General features: G+C 41.5%; 1 protein-coding gene across 1 annotated transcript in view; it reads right to left on the bottom strand.

Annotated features, from left to right (window-relative positions):
* LOC137620794 (uncharacterized) overlaps positions 1-16,823 on the bottom strand; it is a 518,290-nt gene that overhangs the window by 389,677 nt on the left and 111,790 nt on the right. The window lies entirely within an intron of this gene.

Below are 16,823 nucleotides of genomic sequence, written 5' to 3'. Positions count from 1 at the left end.
CTCAGACGAGAACTTCCAGCCCAATCGTGGTTATGTCTCCTCGGTCACCTTTCATCGCTGGCCCGTCTAGTTCTCAATGGTCGCCTCAGGATGAGATCCCTCCAGTGGCGACTCAAGTCCCGGTGGAATCAAGCTTTTGACTCCCCGGACATCCAGATCCCAAATAGGACCTGCGGAACTGACGAACTTCCAGTGGTGGGTGGCAGACGAGAACCTACGTCCTCCCCCCGGATTTGATGCTGTTTTCAGATGCTTCAAAAAAAGGGTGGGGGGCCCACGTGCTGCACCACATGACCTCAGGCCTCTGGTCAGAGTCAGAAAAGTACCTCCACATAAATCTCCTAGAAATGAAGGCCGTCTTTCTAGCCCTTAAACAGTTCCAACAGTACCTGGCAAGTCACTCTGTGGTGGTGATGAGCAACAACACCACAGTAGTGGCCTACATCAACAAGCAAGGAGATACTTTTTCGCAGCAGCTATCTCATCTAGCAGTAGAGATACTGAGATGGGCCAAAATCCACTCGATACCACTATCAGCACGCTTCATTCCGAGCAAGAGGAATGTGCTCGCCGACAATCTGAGCAGAGCATCTCAGATAGTGAGTACCGAGTTTCTTTGGATCATCTAGTAGCCAACAAAGTCCTGACTTTGTGGGGTTCTCCGACTGTGGACCTCTTCGCAACGGCCCTAAACTTCAGGCTCCTGCTTTACTGTTCCCCAGTCTCAGACCCCAAGGCTTTCTGGCAAGATGCTTTCTAACAACGGTGGGACAACATTAACGTTTACGTCTTTCCCCCGTTCTGTCTGGTGAGAAGGGTACTCAGCAAGACCAGAACATCGGTCAGTCTTTCAATGACAGTCATAGCTCCCCTATGGCATCACACAGAATGGTTCCCGGACCTTCTGCAACTCTTAACGGAGCCTCCAAGAGAACTCCCTCTGCGACACAATCTACTCAAACAACCACACGCCAACATGTTCCACAAATCCGTAGCTTCACTATGACTTCACGCCTGGAGATTATCCAGCATCTCCTCTCTGAGAGAGGATTTTCGCAACAAGTTGCGATCAGGATGTCTGGACATCTGCGGAAGTCATCAGCAGCAGTCTACCATGCAAAGTGGAAAGTCTTCTGTGGTTGGTGTCGTAGAAGGGGTATCTCTCCTCTCGATGCCACTATTCCAGCAATAGCGGAGTTTCTCGTGTATTTGCGTGAAGAAATGCGCCTGTCAGTCTCGGCAGTCATTGCTATCACTCAGCTTTGAGTCTCGCCTTCAGACTGAAAGGAATGGACGTTTCTTCATCGCTAGAACTTTCTCTACTCATACGGAGTTATGAACTTACCTGCCCCCAGTCGGAAGTGAGACCTCCCCCATGGAACGTCGTTCGAGTTCTCAGGTCTCTTAACCCTGGATAGGTACGGTGGGTCGTTTGCGACCCCGAGCGTCAAAAAAAAACAGGTTTTTCTCACGTGACTCACCCCTGTGACTGAATTTGTGGGTGATCGACCTGCAGGAGGTGTCTCCCCTACACGCTCTAGTAGTGTCCAGATGTGCATTGCTGTAGCTGTACTCCTTCCCCGATTTCTGAGACGCATCGGGGTCGTTCGCGTCCGAGTTTACCCTTCTGAGGTAGTTTGCATAATTATCAAAGTTATTACGTATTATGAAATTGTCGAAGAATGGTGCAACTTGTATAGGTTATCAGTTGTGGAAAGTCTTGGTGGATTGTTTGGCTACCATGTGCATGTTTTTTTTTTTAGTTAAAATGTCGTTCATCACCACGAGGACCATTTTACCGCGAGTGCCCCTTTTTCATTTTTTTTCATTTTTTTGCCAAGTCATTTTTCCGTAAGATATTGCCAAATAGTGTCGTAAAACTTTTGCTTGTTTAGTGTTGGAAAGTGTGTCTAGATGATCTGGCTACCCATGCATGACTTTGTTTTTGTCAGATACGACGTAGTTATTGGTATATTGGGTATTTAACTGCGGTTACCAATTTCTGTTTTTTTTTCAATATTTGTAAAAATTACTACGTAGTAAGGAATTGCCGTATATTATTCATTTTTTTTCCATGTTTATGTGTTAGAAAGTGTGCCTTGATGGTTGGGCTAACACGTGCATGTCTTTTTTTTTATCTGAGATGTCGTATATTAGAATGTCGGGCATTTTACCGCGAGTGTCCCTTTTTAATTTTTTTCAATTTTTTTGCCAAGTCATTTTTCCGTAAGATATTGCGAAATAGTGTCGTAAAACTTTTGCTTTTTTAATGTTGGAAAGTGTGTCTAGATGATCTGGCTACCCATGCGTGATTTTTTTTTGTCAGATACGACGTAGTTATTGGTATATTGGGTATTTAACTGCGGTTGCCAATTTCTGTTTTTTTTTCAATATTTGTAAAAATTTACTACGTAGTAAGGAATTGCCGTATATTATTGATTTTTTTTTCATGTTTATGTGTTAGAAAGTGTGCCTTGATGGTTGGGCTAACACGTGCATGTCTTTTTTTTTTATCTGAGATGCCGTATATTAGAATGTTGGGCATTTTTCCGCGAGTGCCCCTTTTTATTTGTTTTGCATTTTTTTGCTTAGTCATGTTACCGTAAGGAATTGGCAAGTAGTGTCGCAAAACTTATATTTTTATAGTGTTGGAAAGTGTTTCTAGATGATCTGGCTACCCATGCCTATTTTTTTTTTAGCCAGATATGGCGTATATATAAGTATGTGTTCGATTTTCCTGTGATTGCCATTTTTTCGTTTTTTCCCATTTCTTTCAAAATTACTACGTACTAAGGAACTATCACAGAGTAATATTTCATTTATATGTTTATTTGTCGGAAAATATGCCTTGATGGTTTGCCTAGCACGTGGCTGAAATTTTTTTTTTTCTGAAATGCCGTATATTAGAATGGCCATTTTTCCACGAGTGCCCCTTTTTATATGTTTTGCATTTTTTTGCTTAGTCATGTTACCGTAAGGAATTGGCAAGTAGTGTCGCAAAACTTATATTTTTATAGTGTTGGAAAGTGTTTCTAGATGATCTGGCTACCCATGCCTATCTTTTTTTTAGCCAGATATGGCGTATATATAGGTATGTGTTCGATTTTCCGGTGATTGCCATTTTTTCGTTTTTTCCCAATTCTTTCAAAATTACTACGTACTAAGGAACTATCACAGAGTAATGATTCCTCTAGATGTTTATTTGTCGGAAAATTTTGTTTACTTTTTTTTTGATTGAATATCATCAAATTTTTTTAGCTAAAATATTGTTTTACATTTTTTTTTTCGATTTTATTTCCCTTCTAAAAAAATTTTTTGGGTCAGAATTTTAATTTTATAAACGTAAAATAATCGACAATTATCCAGCAACCCACCATACAATTTTTATGCATATCCAATATTAATTAGATTAGTAAATAACACCTTGAAATTGACATACCCTTCCTACATTTCAAGTGGCAGATTAGGGAGTCTGAGTCAGTGTGGTTGGCGGCCATTTTGTGGACATATCCGAAGCGTAAGCTGCCCTATCTATATATATTCTTGTTCCCTATAGAATTTGTGATATTTTGGTATATTTTTACCTGCATAAATATCATATATATTAAATATATGTATTTTTTTACGAAATTTCCAAGTACTCAAAAAATTACCTTTAGATATGGCCCCTGATATAAATGTAATTTACAAAATAATGAAGATTTTTTTACATATTTCTATTTTAGGATAACATATGTTTATTCCCTAAAAAAATTAGCCACTTCCTATTTCATTTGGGTACCCAAAAAAATTCATGAAATTTGGACAATTTTTTTTGGCCAAAAAAAGTTACCCTTTTTTTCTCATTTCAGATCTTCACCTCCATGGGTCTGACTTCATCCAAAATACATCAAGATGTGTCCTAAACATTCAAGAATCAATTCCTAAAAGGATTTGTGTATATATGTATAAACTTTTTTTTTATGAATTTTTATGTCAGGTCTTTTTTTTTTCTACTTAATTTTTTAAAATATTTATAATAAATAGTTTTTCTGCAGATGAGTAGTATTTATCTTTACAGTTGTTTTAAGCATTCATTGAAGTTTTTTTTGGCAAAAGAAAAAAGGAGGTTACTGCAAAAACTGATTTTTCAAGAATTTTTTTTGGCGTCGGGGTCGTTCGCGTCCGAGTATACCCTTAAAGGGGTGTCCGAGGACCGTACCTATCCAGGGTTAAGAGACCTCCCTATGATCTATTATGCCAGGCATCAGACCGCCACCTAACTTTGAAGACGGTGTTCCTGCTAGCTTTGGCCTCGGGCAAGCGAGTCAGCGAACTTTGTCTCTCATATGACATCGCCCATTCAAGGGGATGGGGAGAGGTAACGTTTAGCTTCATCCCTGAGTTTATTGCTGAGACTCAGAACCCGGGAGTAGCGGATCCTTGATTCGACTCCCTCCGGATTTCTAGTCTCCGCACTGTAACAGATGACCCAGACCATCTCTTACTATGCCCAGTAAGGAGCTTGAGGCTGTACCTCAAGAGAACAGCCGCAGCCCGTCCTCGTGTGCCAGCACTATTCGTCAGCACAGGAAGGACTAAGAGGAGGGTCACCAAGAACACCATCTCTGCATGGATTCGCAGGGTCATTGACCTGGTACTGAATCCAGACCCTCCTCCGTCACGTCGCCCCTGAGCACATGATGTCAGGGGCATAGCTACGTCCCTGGCCTTCAAAAGAAATTTTTCAGTGACGCAGGTTCTTCAAGCTGGGGTGTGGAAAAGACAGACCACATTCACTTCCCACTACCTGGAAGACATGACCCACAGGAGACTCGATACTTTTTCTTTCGGTCCTGTGGTGGCTGCACAACAGCTGGTTTAAAACCTCAAGCTCCTTATTGGACAAGTAGCAGAAGGTTGAGGGCATTGTTACCGGGTTTTAATCTGCATGAATGAAAAGGTTTGACTGGCCCTTATTCTTTTCTTCATCATCCCCTCTCTTGAGGAAAGCAGCATTCTGGGTTCCTTGCATAGCTGACCTCAAACCACTGCAGGGAAACCATACTTCCTTGTGTTCCTAGTATTTAGATTATACTGTTACGTCTCCATACCCTGACAAGGTGGTATTGGGAAAGGCCTAGTATATAGGTTTTCCATCTAAAGAACTTCGGAACAACTTTCTAGGATGAGTCACACTTTTACATACCTTCACACACAGCTTGTGTAGGCCGCAGACCTTGTGTAGCAAGGTTTTAGCGGCGATGTGCAGGGGCTCCCTATTTCTTGAGTGCTAACACACTCAGATAAGGAGCCCCGTAGGCAAAGCCAAAAAGCCAGACTGGCTGGGACATGCATTGTTCTCTAATCTTGGGTAGTGCCATAGCCTCTCTACCATGGTCTTTCACTATCTTGGGTTAGAGTTCTCTTGCATGAAGGTACACTCGGACACACTGTTCTATCTAGTTTCTCTTCTTGTTTTCTTAAAGTTTTTTTTAGTTTATATAGGAAATATTTATTTTGATGATGTTCTTAAAATGATTTATTTTTCCCTATTTCCTTTCCACACTGGGCTATTTTCCCTGTTGGGGCCCCTGGGCTTATAGCATCCTGCTTTTCTAACTAGGGTTGTAGCTTAGCATTTAATAATAATAATAATAATAATAATAATAATAATAATAATAATAATAATAATAATAGTGAGTCACCCCTATTAAATAGCATGGTTTGTATTCCAGTTACGGAACAAATGACAAATTCGTAGATAATTTGTATTTTTCCTAACTACAAACTTAGCTATTTAACCAAACTTGCTCGCCAGCCCTATCCCCCTTGAAGTCCTACCTCCAAGCAAAGTGAGCTCAATCACAGGTGTGAGGGAGAGCGGTAGCAAGCTACCCTCCCTACTCCCGCTAACTAGCAGTGTGGGTAGTTAACCCTCGTTAAAAATTAATGGCTCTTCATTCTGGCTACGCTGAAAGTAATACTCCTATTAAATAGCTAAGGTTTGTATAGTTAGGAAAAATAAAAATGATCTACGAATTTGTCATTTTAATCTCTATAGCGAGACGGGGGTTGTAGGCAGCCCCTTCATCGGAGCACTAGTATTGGAGGGCCATTACCCCCGATACGCAGTTGCAGGATGCCACCCTGGTGGGCAAAACCAAGGGGTTCGATTGCTGGTTGTAGTTTCTTTGAATCGTGTCGGGTCGGTCTTCTTGTATCCTCTATGTGTTCGTTCTGGAGAGGCACTCGTGGGCGCCACCCTTGGTGCTTGTGTACGTCGATGTCGCTTTCTATATAAACAGGCTTTATTCTATCCATGGTAGCCAGTCTTCTGTTCCGTGGACCATGATTTTAAATGCCTTCTTTGGTCTCTCCAGCATGCAATAGGACCCTTTGTAAGGACGTGAGAGCGGGGACCGGTGACCGTCCTGCTTGATGAAGACGTAGTGGCAGGTGTCCAGCAAGGCAGGCCTGAAATGCTTTGTTCTGTAAGCGTATGTTTTGTGGCAGGGTGTGATTTTCCTGCCCTTTCCCATAGTTGGGCGAGGCTGACGTTTTCGGTGTCTGGATTGGAGGGGAAGAACTCGCCGGGGACCATGAGTGTCTCCCCATAGCCTTTTTCTGTCAAAGAGACGTCACCGTTTGCTTTCGGGGCCATTCGATGACCGAGGAGGACCCAGGAAAGTTGCTTGACCCAGTGCTCATCTGTGCATCGGGCCATTAAGGCTGCCTTCAGGGACTGGTGGCTTCTTTTGACCCTGCCGTTGGCTGCGGGGTTGTAGGCCGTCGTGCTGTGCCGGTTAGTCCCCATCGGGCAGGCAAGGGATGCCCACAGGTCTGAGATGAAAGCGGGACCTGTGTCAGTTGTCATGTTGTCTGGGACCCCGAAACAGCTGACCCAGCTGGAGACAAGGGCCTGGGCACAGGCGTCTAATAATGCTTCGGTCATGGGAGTCACCTCTAGCCACCTCGTTGAATGGTCGATGATTGTGAGGAGGTACCTGGCGTCGCCCGAGGGTGGTAAGGGCCCCGCGATGTCGACGGGGATGTGTCCGTACCGTCGTTTGTGTTGAGGGAAACTGCCGTGCATGCCACACGAACTTGTTGGTCATCAGCTTAATGGTAGTCCTTGATGAGAGGTACGAGAGGCCTTGGATGATGTCGAATACCAGCCTTCTTCTCGATGGAGGGATGAAAAGTTGAGGGCGGCCCGTGCTGGTATTGCAGAGCAGAGTGGGGCATTGCGATGTAACTTGACATCCTCCCATTGAAGGGAGGTTGAGCAGGACCTTGCGTCTGCTGTGGCAGAGTCGGGCGTTTGTTCCTTGGCGATGTCCTTGTAGTCCACCCCGATGTGGATGGAGTTGATACTGATTCTTGACAGAGCGTTGGCCACCGGATTCTTTCTCCCTGGGATGTAGCTGATAATACAGCCGAACTCAGAGATGGCCACCAGATGTCGTTGCTGTCGAGTGGTCCATGCGCCACCGGGCTTGGTGAAAGCATGGACCAGAGGCTGGTGGTCCGTCTGGATTGTGAATGAGGTGTCCTCCAGCAAGTATTTGAAATGTCTGACGGCGTGGTACACTGCCAGAAGCTTGCGGTCGAAAATGCTGTAGCGAGTCTCGGGTGGTTTTAACGTCTTGCAGAAGAAGGCAAGTGGTTGGGGCACGTCGCTGATTACCTGCTCCAGAACGACAACGCACGCAATGTTACTGGCGTCCGTAGTTAACCTCTTGTTGAGGGGGACCCCACTGCAGCTTCTTCGGTTTCCCCTTCAAGACGTTGAGAAGGGGGTCATCACGCCGGCGATGTTGGGTAGGAACCTCTGGTAGTAGTTCTCCATGCCGATGAATTCCTGGAGGGACTTCACGACGGTCGGCGTCAGGAACTTGTATATGGAATCCACCTGCGACATCACGGGTCGCATGCCCCTTTTGAGAGTTTGGGCCCCAGGAACTCATCCTTCTCAATCCCGAAAGTGTATTTGTCAAAGTGTACCACGAGGCCATTCTCCTGCAGTCGCTTCAGAACAGTTATCATGTGCCCCAGGTGTTCCTCCTGTGTCTTGGAGAACACGAGGATGTCGTTGACGTAGACGGCTCAGAAGGGAAGGTCCCCCAAAATGCTGTCTATCAGACACTGGAAAATACCCCCAGTGTTTCTAAGGCTGAATGTCGAATAGGAGAAGACATAGGATCCAAAGGGGGTGATGATGGCTGTCTTTGGGTTGTCGTCGGGATGCACGGGAACTTGAAAATAGGACTTTAGGAGGTCCATCTTGGAGAAAATAGTGGCCTCGTGTAGGGTTCCGGTGAGATCCTACTTGTTGGGTAATGGGTAGTGGTCAGGTATCGTGTCGTGGCCAGATTATGACGTCTATAATCATCGCAGGGCCTCCAATTCCTGTTAGGTTTCTTGACCATGTGCAGCGGAGAGGCCCACGGGCTGGACGCCTTTTTGCAGATTCCCATGCGATCCATCTCCTTGGTGTCCTGAAGCTTTGGCTGAGGGAGGCGTCGGAACCTGCAGTGGGTTGGGCCGCCCGTTGTAGAGATATGGTGGAATATCCCAGGTTTGGCGGGGACGCCCTCCAGTTGGCAGAGCTTGGGTTTGAAAGCCTGTGGAAATTCATGCAGCAGGCAGCCATATTCGTGGGGCGTGACTGAGCACACCATGGGGAGGCTGGGCCCACTGGAGAGATAGTGGGACCATTAGGTCCCCTGGTCCACTAGTCGTTTGTGATGCATGTCTACCAGCAGTCCGTGGTGAGCGAGGAAGTCGGCGCCCAGGAGGGGCCCCTTGACATCAGGAAATGCCAGCTGTAATTCCGGCCCATGATGGATATCTCCAGTGTCCTCATCCCATAACAGGTGATGGGGCTGCCATTCGCGGCAACCAAAGCGGCCCTGTCATCTGATGGGAGGTTGTGGTTGTCCTTTTGGGAGAGGGATCATTGACACTATTCCAACGGTATCCACCAGGAACCTTGTTCCTGAGTTGATGTCGAGGATGTAGAAGCCCGTGTGATTGGGTCTCACCTGCTCCATGGTTGCTTGTAGGCGGGGTCGTTTACCTAGATTTTTGGATGGGCGCATGGTTGGACACACTTCTGCGCCTCTTTCCCCCAGACTCGGTGGAAGTAGCACCATCTGGGAAGGTCGGGGAGCTTGTGGTAGTGGTTCTCTTGTCATTGCCCTTGATCCTGCTGGTGTCGCTGCTGCTGTCAGTGCGGTGGGAGCCGTGTGCGGGAGTACTTGGATCTTCCCCCGTGAATCGCGTTGACCCCTACATCATCTGGCTCTGATGGGTACTCATCTGTCTCTTCTGTGACGGCGTTGTTGGAGGTGGTGGCGACGTATCTGGCAGCCCAGGCTGCCAGGTGGAGTTTGTCGGCCTTTGCAACCAAGGGAACATTTCCAGGTCCTCGGCACCCTCCAGCAGGGGTAGATGCTTCGGGGAAGGCGACGGAGGAGGATCTCCCTTGATAGGCTTATCTCCCTCGGCTGCCAGTTGCTGTCGAGCTCATTCAGCTGGAGGAGGTCCAACAGTTCGTCCAAGGCTGCTGAGAGGTGGATGTCACTGAGGGGCGTTGTCATTAGGTCGAGGGTGCGCTGGGCCCTCAGTGGTACTCAGAGATCATAGACCTCTGCCAGTTTATTTTTAAGGTCGCTATACCTCATGGGCCCCGGCCTCTATTTCAGCCAGGAGGAGATTCTTTTGAACACGTCCGGCGTTGGCATTACCATCACCAAGTCTGATTTTTTCACTTCGTCGGTGGTGTTTGCTAACCTGAAGTGGGACTCGGCACGTTGAAACCATACCGTCGCTTCGTCCAGTTTGAACGGTGGTAGCTGTAACTTCTGTTCCATTGACATTTGTTTGGCTGTTTGTGTTGTTTGTATGGATACTGTGCCGTGCCCTTCGGTTGCGAGGGAGAGGTACTATCGACTTCTGAATCTCTCATCTGACTTCATACTCTGAAACTCAGTAGTGAGCCGTATTTAGTCCGCTAACGGAATAGAAATTCCAAGCAGCCAAGTAGTCATTAATTGCCGTGGTAAAAACTGTGTTTGGGAACACTAGAATGGAAAATGATTCGCGCCGAAATGAGTCCGTTAGTGTCGTTGGGTAAGTGGACTTGTGAGCCCAAACAATTTTTTTGAAATTGCCGTCGTAAGTCCGTTGAAGGACACTCAGTAGCAACATTTTGCTAACGCCAAAACGCAAATGTCGGGAAGGAAATGTCAGAAAGGAGGAGTTCCCCAGGGTAGTGTACTAAGTGTAACCCTATTTGCACTAGCCATTAATGGGATATCCTGTAATTCCTCAAGATATTCTCTCAAAACTGTTTGTTGATGATCTCTCCATATCATTTGCTGGAGCTATAATGGCAATGATTGAGAGAAAACTACAACTGTCAATTGACAAAATTATTCATAGGGCTGATATGAATGGGTTTAACGTTAACAAGTGGGTCCAAAAACCACTCAGAAACTAGTATGACTGAGTAAAAAACTTCCCAAGGGAAGTAATCACTGCCAACAAAACCGGAACTTAAAACTAAAACTGCGAGTCCGTCCCCAACAAAACCTTACCGACTCTAGGCTAGGCTAGCCGAAACTGATACAAACTTAAAAAGACTAAAATAATAAAATGCAATGTAAAAGCTTTATGAAAATTGAGTCCTTAGCATCGTAATGCTAAACATAAACTAGCTAACGTGAAACTTACCCAAAAAATTAGTAAACACGAAAAAAGGGCAATGAGGGACTAAACTTGACGCCATTGCTAGCAGGACTCGAAGCACTCAGCCTTCCTCTAACCAAATGTTAAAATATAAGTCCCCAAAGGGAGCTAAAACAAAATTAGCATATACAAAAAACAGAGAGGTAGGTACTCAACTTTGACGAAGAAGAGGAAGCCATAACACAAAATAAATCTTCTAAAAAGGTGAAAAGAATGTCCATCAAAACCAACCGCACTGAAGCCACCAGCTGCGTACGAAGGAATGGTGAAGCGGGGTCGTATAAGAGCACCGGAAGGTGATAGAATATGTAACGGCTCCTTACTTATCCTACCCTTTAGAGGATTAGATTTGGCAAGGTCTGTTTGGGGTGCAGATATCTATGGTTATTTTAGGATACATCCCTGATTATACTCGATATCTTCGGATAGTCGTTTCTGGGGTTTGAAACCCCATGATACCTGACGTTAATTCTCTTGTAATATCAATCGCAGAAATGTTATACTGTAGAAACTTGCCAGAAGGAACTTCCATCAGGACGACATGGCTATCTCACCCAAAAATAGATTTTTCCTACGTCACAATCCCTTTAATTTTTCAACAAGCAAAACTGTTGTTGTCCATTTCTGTCTTATTTGGGGAATACATCCAGACCCAGATATATACATTAAAGGTCAACATATTCCATGTGTAAATGAAGCTAAATTTTTAGGCTTGATATTTGATTGTAGGCTTACATGGGTTTCTCACATAAAGGGTTAAAAGCTAAATGTCTTGATGTTCTTAATCTTTTAAAAGTATTGTCCCATGCATCATGGGGGCAGACCGCAATACTTTTTTAAAATTATACAAGGCACTGATTTTTTTAAAAAAATTTTTATAGTTGTGAAATATTCTCCTCTGCCACCCCAAGCCGATTAAAGATATTAGATTCAATACATCATGCTGGTATTAGATTGTCCACAGGAGCGTTTAGAACTTTGCCTATACAAAATCTCCTTGTTGATGCTGAAGAATTACCTTTAGACCTTTAATGGATTTCTTCTATTGCTCGTTATTGGTTTAGGTTGCAAAGACTTCCTAATTCTTTAGCCTATCAGATTGACCGATTGATTGATTGAGTTATCTGGCATCCTGACATCTAAGGTCATTGACGCCGATTAGCCTATCAGACTGCAAGCCTTGTAAAGCACACATCTTACTTTGGGTTGCACCTAAATCCTCCGCAACTCTATGGTTTTCGGGTTAAGCAATTAATGTACATTCTTGATATAATTAGAAGTAAGGTGCTTACATTTAAGGTATTATCAATGCCTCCATGGAAATTACCAGAGGTATCTTTTTGTAAATACTTTATTACAGATGGAAAAAATATAACTGACTTAGGAGCGAAGTCTTTTTATGGAACATGTTGCAGAACATAAGGGATTGACTTCTATATATACTGATGGCTCCAAGTCTGATGCTGGCGTTGGATTTGGATTACATAGTACTGGTTTTGATTGTAGAAGTGCACTTCTTCTAACAGCTTCCATATTTACTGCTGAACTGTATGGTATCCCATTCCCTTTAATGATTTCCTACTTACCATTAAGAAATGGTTTTATATATAATAATTGGCAACAGCACTTGGATAGTCTAGATGGCAACAAAATGAAAAATAACAAATGTCACATCTCCTTGGTGGTATAACATGATGCCCCAATAGTGGGAGACTTCTCTTTGTCGTCTCTGCATTGGTCACACTCGGTTGACACATGGGTTTCTGCTAAATGGCTAATACCAACCTTATTGCGACGACTGTTCAGTACCTTTAACGGTGAGGCATTTGTTGACCGAATGCCCCAATTATAGCAATTTAAGAAATAAATATCTATGTTGAGGGTTGAGGTGAGGATGACAGATTCATCCTTGCCAAGATCCTTGGACATGATGTGTCCTACTATGCGAGCAGTATTTTCAGATTTATTTCAGAAGCAGGTCTTCTGAAAACTATATAACTTTTTTATAGTAATTTAAGAAATAAATATCTATGTTGAGGGTTGAGGTTAGGATGACAGATTCATCCTTGCCAAGATCCTTGGACATGATGTGTCCCACTATGCGAGCAGTATTTTCAGATTTATTTCAGAAGCAGGTCTTCTGAAAACTATATAACTTTTATAATGACATCTTAATTTTTATGGTTTTAATTGAATATTCTTTAATCTTTTATATACAATAAATGATAACAGCGTCAATGACTTTAGATGTCAGGATGCCAGAAAACTTTAAATCAATCAATCAATCAGAAGCAGGTCTTCTGAAAACTATTTAACTTTTATGACATCTTAACTTTTATGGTTTTAATTGAATATTCTTTTATTTTTTATATATAAATGTTATCGGCGTCAATGACCTTAGATCTCAGGATGCCAGAAAACTTTGAATCTATCAATCAATCAATCAACCAGGGATGACTGAGGAGAATATTTTGACAGGAAAGCAGATGAGGCTGATAAAGCTATGAATTCAGGGCGTGGTTATGGTGTAAAAATTGCTCACAGAATTTTTAATGAAATCTCTACTGGGGCAAAGAAGAAGAAGAATGATATACTCATCAAAAAGAGAGATGGATCTGTTATAACAGTAGAAGATGAAGAAAGGCAATGTTAGAGGGAACACTTTAGTGAGGTTATGAATAGGAGATATGAAGGGAGTAATTTGTTTGATATACCTGAAGCTGAGGAAGACCTTAATGTGCCCATGAATTAATTTAGTGTGTTTGAAGTCGAAGCTATCATTAAAAAACTAAAGAGATGGAAAGCCCCTGGATACGGTGGGATAACTACCTAGATAATATTGGCCGAAAATCAACTGACTCCCAGAATAACTAAAAGATTATTTTGTAGAATGTGGCGTGAAGTGGCAAAACCTGATAAATGGGAGCTAGGAAGATTGGTAAAAATGGCAAAAAAGGGAGATCTGTCTGATTGCAATAATTACAGAGGCATCACACTTGCGTCAGTTGTCATGAAAATAAATAGTATGAGAGATGAACATGCAGGATTTCGAAAAGGTATAAGTTGTACTTACCAAATTTTCATTTTAAGACATGGGGTACAACAATGTGTAGAATATAGAAATTCTCTTTTGATGGCATTTGTGGACTATTTAAAAGTCTTTAATGGTGTGCACCGGCCATTATTGTGGAGAGTCTTGCGTTATTATGGAGTTAATCTTAAATATGTAAATTTGATTACGTCTGTTCATGAGCGTAGCAAGTGCAAATTTAATGTTAGTGAAGTTCTATCATATGAATTTCCAGTAAACAGTGGAGTACTCTAAGGGAATGTGTTGCCACCTTATGTTGTTTATTCTCCTCATGGATTTTTTAATGCAAAGAACAGTTGGGATAGTGGAGAAGGATTGGACTGGATTGGTAACAGGAAATTAGCTGACTAGAGTATGCTGATGACGGTGTTATTGTTAGCTGATCACCACAGGACTTGCAAAGCTTGCTTACCAGAATGCATGAAATATCACACGAGGTTGGGCTCAAGGTAAATAGAAGAAAGACAGAGATGATGAGAACAAAATATGCAATTGAAGATTAAATATAATTAGAAGGAGAAAGGATTAATGAAGTGGAATCATTTAAATATTTAGGAAATATGATCTCTAGTACAGGATCTTTAGAATTAGAGTTTAATGAAAGGTTAAAAAGAAGCAAATCAGACAATGGCTAGGTTAAGTCAAATTTGGAAATCAACAGTCCTGAAATTACTTATAAAAATCAGGCTGTATATCAGTTTAGTGAGATCGGTGTTACTGTATGGACATGAGTCATAGTATGACAATGAATCGATATCCAACAGATTTTGTAGATTTGAGAACAAAGCCCTCAGAAGAATATTGAGAGTTAAATGGCAGGACAGGATTAGAAACGAAACTATAAGAGAGATTACCACTTGCCTTATGTGGATGAGATCATGGTGAGGGGTAGATGGAGATGGTTTGGGCATGCTCTTCGCACTTCCCAAGAGAGTTTAGTTCTCCAAACTTTCAACTGGGCTCCAAAAACCACTAGAAGAGGCCTATGAAGCGTGAAGTAGGAAATGACGAATGGAGAAGTATTGAATTAAAAACTCAAGATAGAGACGACTGGTGAAATCTAACCGAGGCCCTTTGCGTCAATAGGAGTGGGAGGAGATGATGATGATGATGCATCAGTGAAAGATCTCCATGTCCCCAGTGCTGGAACGTATGTCTCAAATTAAAAATTTCGTCCAATGTACTTTTAAACCTCGATAAACGTTTCCAGGTTTTCAGTAAGACATTAACCCGCTTTTAATTCTAAGAACTAAACTAGCAGCGTTCATCGTCTCCTAAACCTTAAACGGAAGCAGACAGATGAAATAGAATACAAGAATAAATCCTCTTTCATATTATTCAATAACCGCAGCCTCTGTTTCATACGTTTCGGTTTTTGGTAAATAGAACAAATTATATCTATCTGTTTAATTATGAGGCTTCCCCTTGGGTGGGGGGTGGGGGGGGGGGATAGTGGAGGTTTTCATGAGAGAGTTGGCGTCTGCGTACTATTTGCTGCTGCCGGATACCATCATTCTTCATTTATGTTTATGAAAAACTCAGTCACGTGAGAAATGAAAAATAGAAACCGATTATTCATTTCATTTTCGACACTGCAGGAGGACGCCCTTGGGATTCTAGGTTTGTTTCATTGCCTTTAGACTCGGTTTTGCCCTTCGTGAAATGTTGAATGTCACAATAATGAATATAGCTTTTTTTATATTTGCTGATTTAATTTTGAAATGAGTTACTTTATGAGAGATACTTTGTGTGTGTGTGTGTGTGTGTGTGTGTGTGAGAGAGAGAGAGAGAGAGAGAGAGAGAGAGAGAGAGAGAGAGCTTGAACTCCCTATGTTATTGCATTAAAAGGTTAATAATAGTGGAATGTTTGTATAGGTATAAAAATGTCCAACTTTATACCATGTGACTTCTCTTCAAAGCCATATATCATCTCTTATATAGCACACTGCTAATACTAGCATCAAATGTTTTTATGTTGAACAGGCTTACATAAGTCCTTTTATAGTTTATATATCAAATATCCGTTTTAATGTTGTTAATGTTTTTAAAATATTCTATTTTAATTTTCATTACTTCTTATATCGTTTATTTATTCCCTTATTTACTTTCGTCACTGGCCTATTTTTCACTGTTGGAGCCCTTGGGCTTATAGCATCTTGCTTTTCCAACTAGGGTTGTGGCTTAGCTAATAATAATAATAATAATAATAATAATAATAATAATAATAATAATAATAATAATTGATAATTAATATTAATATTGATAATTGATAATTAATAATTGTTAACATTGATCATTAATAATTAATATCAATAATAATTAATAATGATTAATAATTAATTATTAACAATTAATAATAATAATTAATGAATAATAATAATAATAATAATAATAATAATAATAATAATAATAGTAATAATAATAATAAACCTCATTCATCTGCTTAAGATGTGTTCCCTTCTAAATGTATTTGGAGAGATGAAGTGTTTGTTTTTTCCTTTAGTTTCCCCTCGGAAAATACCGTGGGCGATATGGTGTTTTTTATGATATGGTAGGAACTGTTTTGGAAACGTATGAAATGTGTATCACGTGCATAAGTGAAAACTTTTCACGCTGACACTGGAAATTAAATACATATATACTGTATTTAAATAAACATTTCCACGTTGGAATTGTTTATATCAGATTAGATATTTCAACACACATGTAGCCTATGTACAATATATATATATATATATATATATATATATATATATATATATATATATATATATATATATATATATATATATATATATATATATATATATATATATATATATATATATACTGTATGTGTGTGTTTATTGTGTGTATGTTTACTTTTGTAAGATTGAAGTATAGAAAAGGTGTGATCTGATCATTTTAGCTAACCCATAACAGGGAGCTTTACCTCATCATTAAAATTAATACGGTCAATGGAATCCCATTATAACAGATCGTTTTTGTTGATTCTCTC

The sequence above is a fragment of the Palaemon carinicauda genome, chromosome 27 (assembly GCF_036898095.1).
Source record: "Palaemon carinicauda isolate YSFRI2023 chromosome 27, ASM3689809v2, whole genome shotgun sequence".
Lineage (NCBI taxonomy): Eukaryota > Metazoa > Arthropoda > Malacostraca > Decapoda > Palaemonidae > Palaemon > Palaemon carinicauda.
The sequence above is the reverse complement of the archived record's forward strand: the minus strand, read 5'-3'. Positions and strand labels throughout refer to the sequence as shown.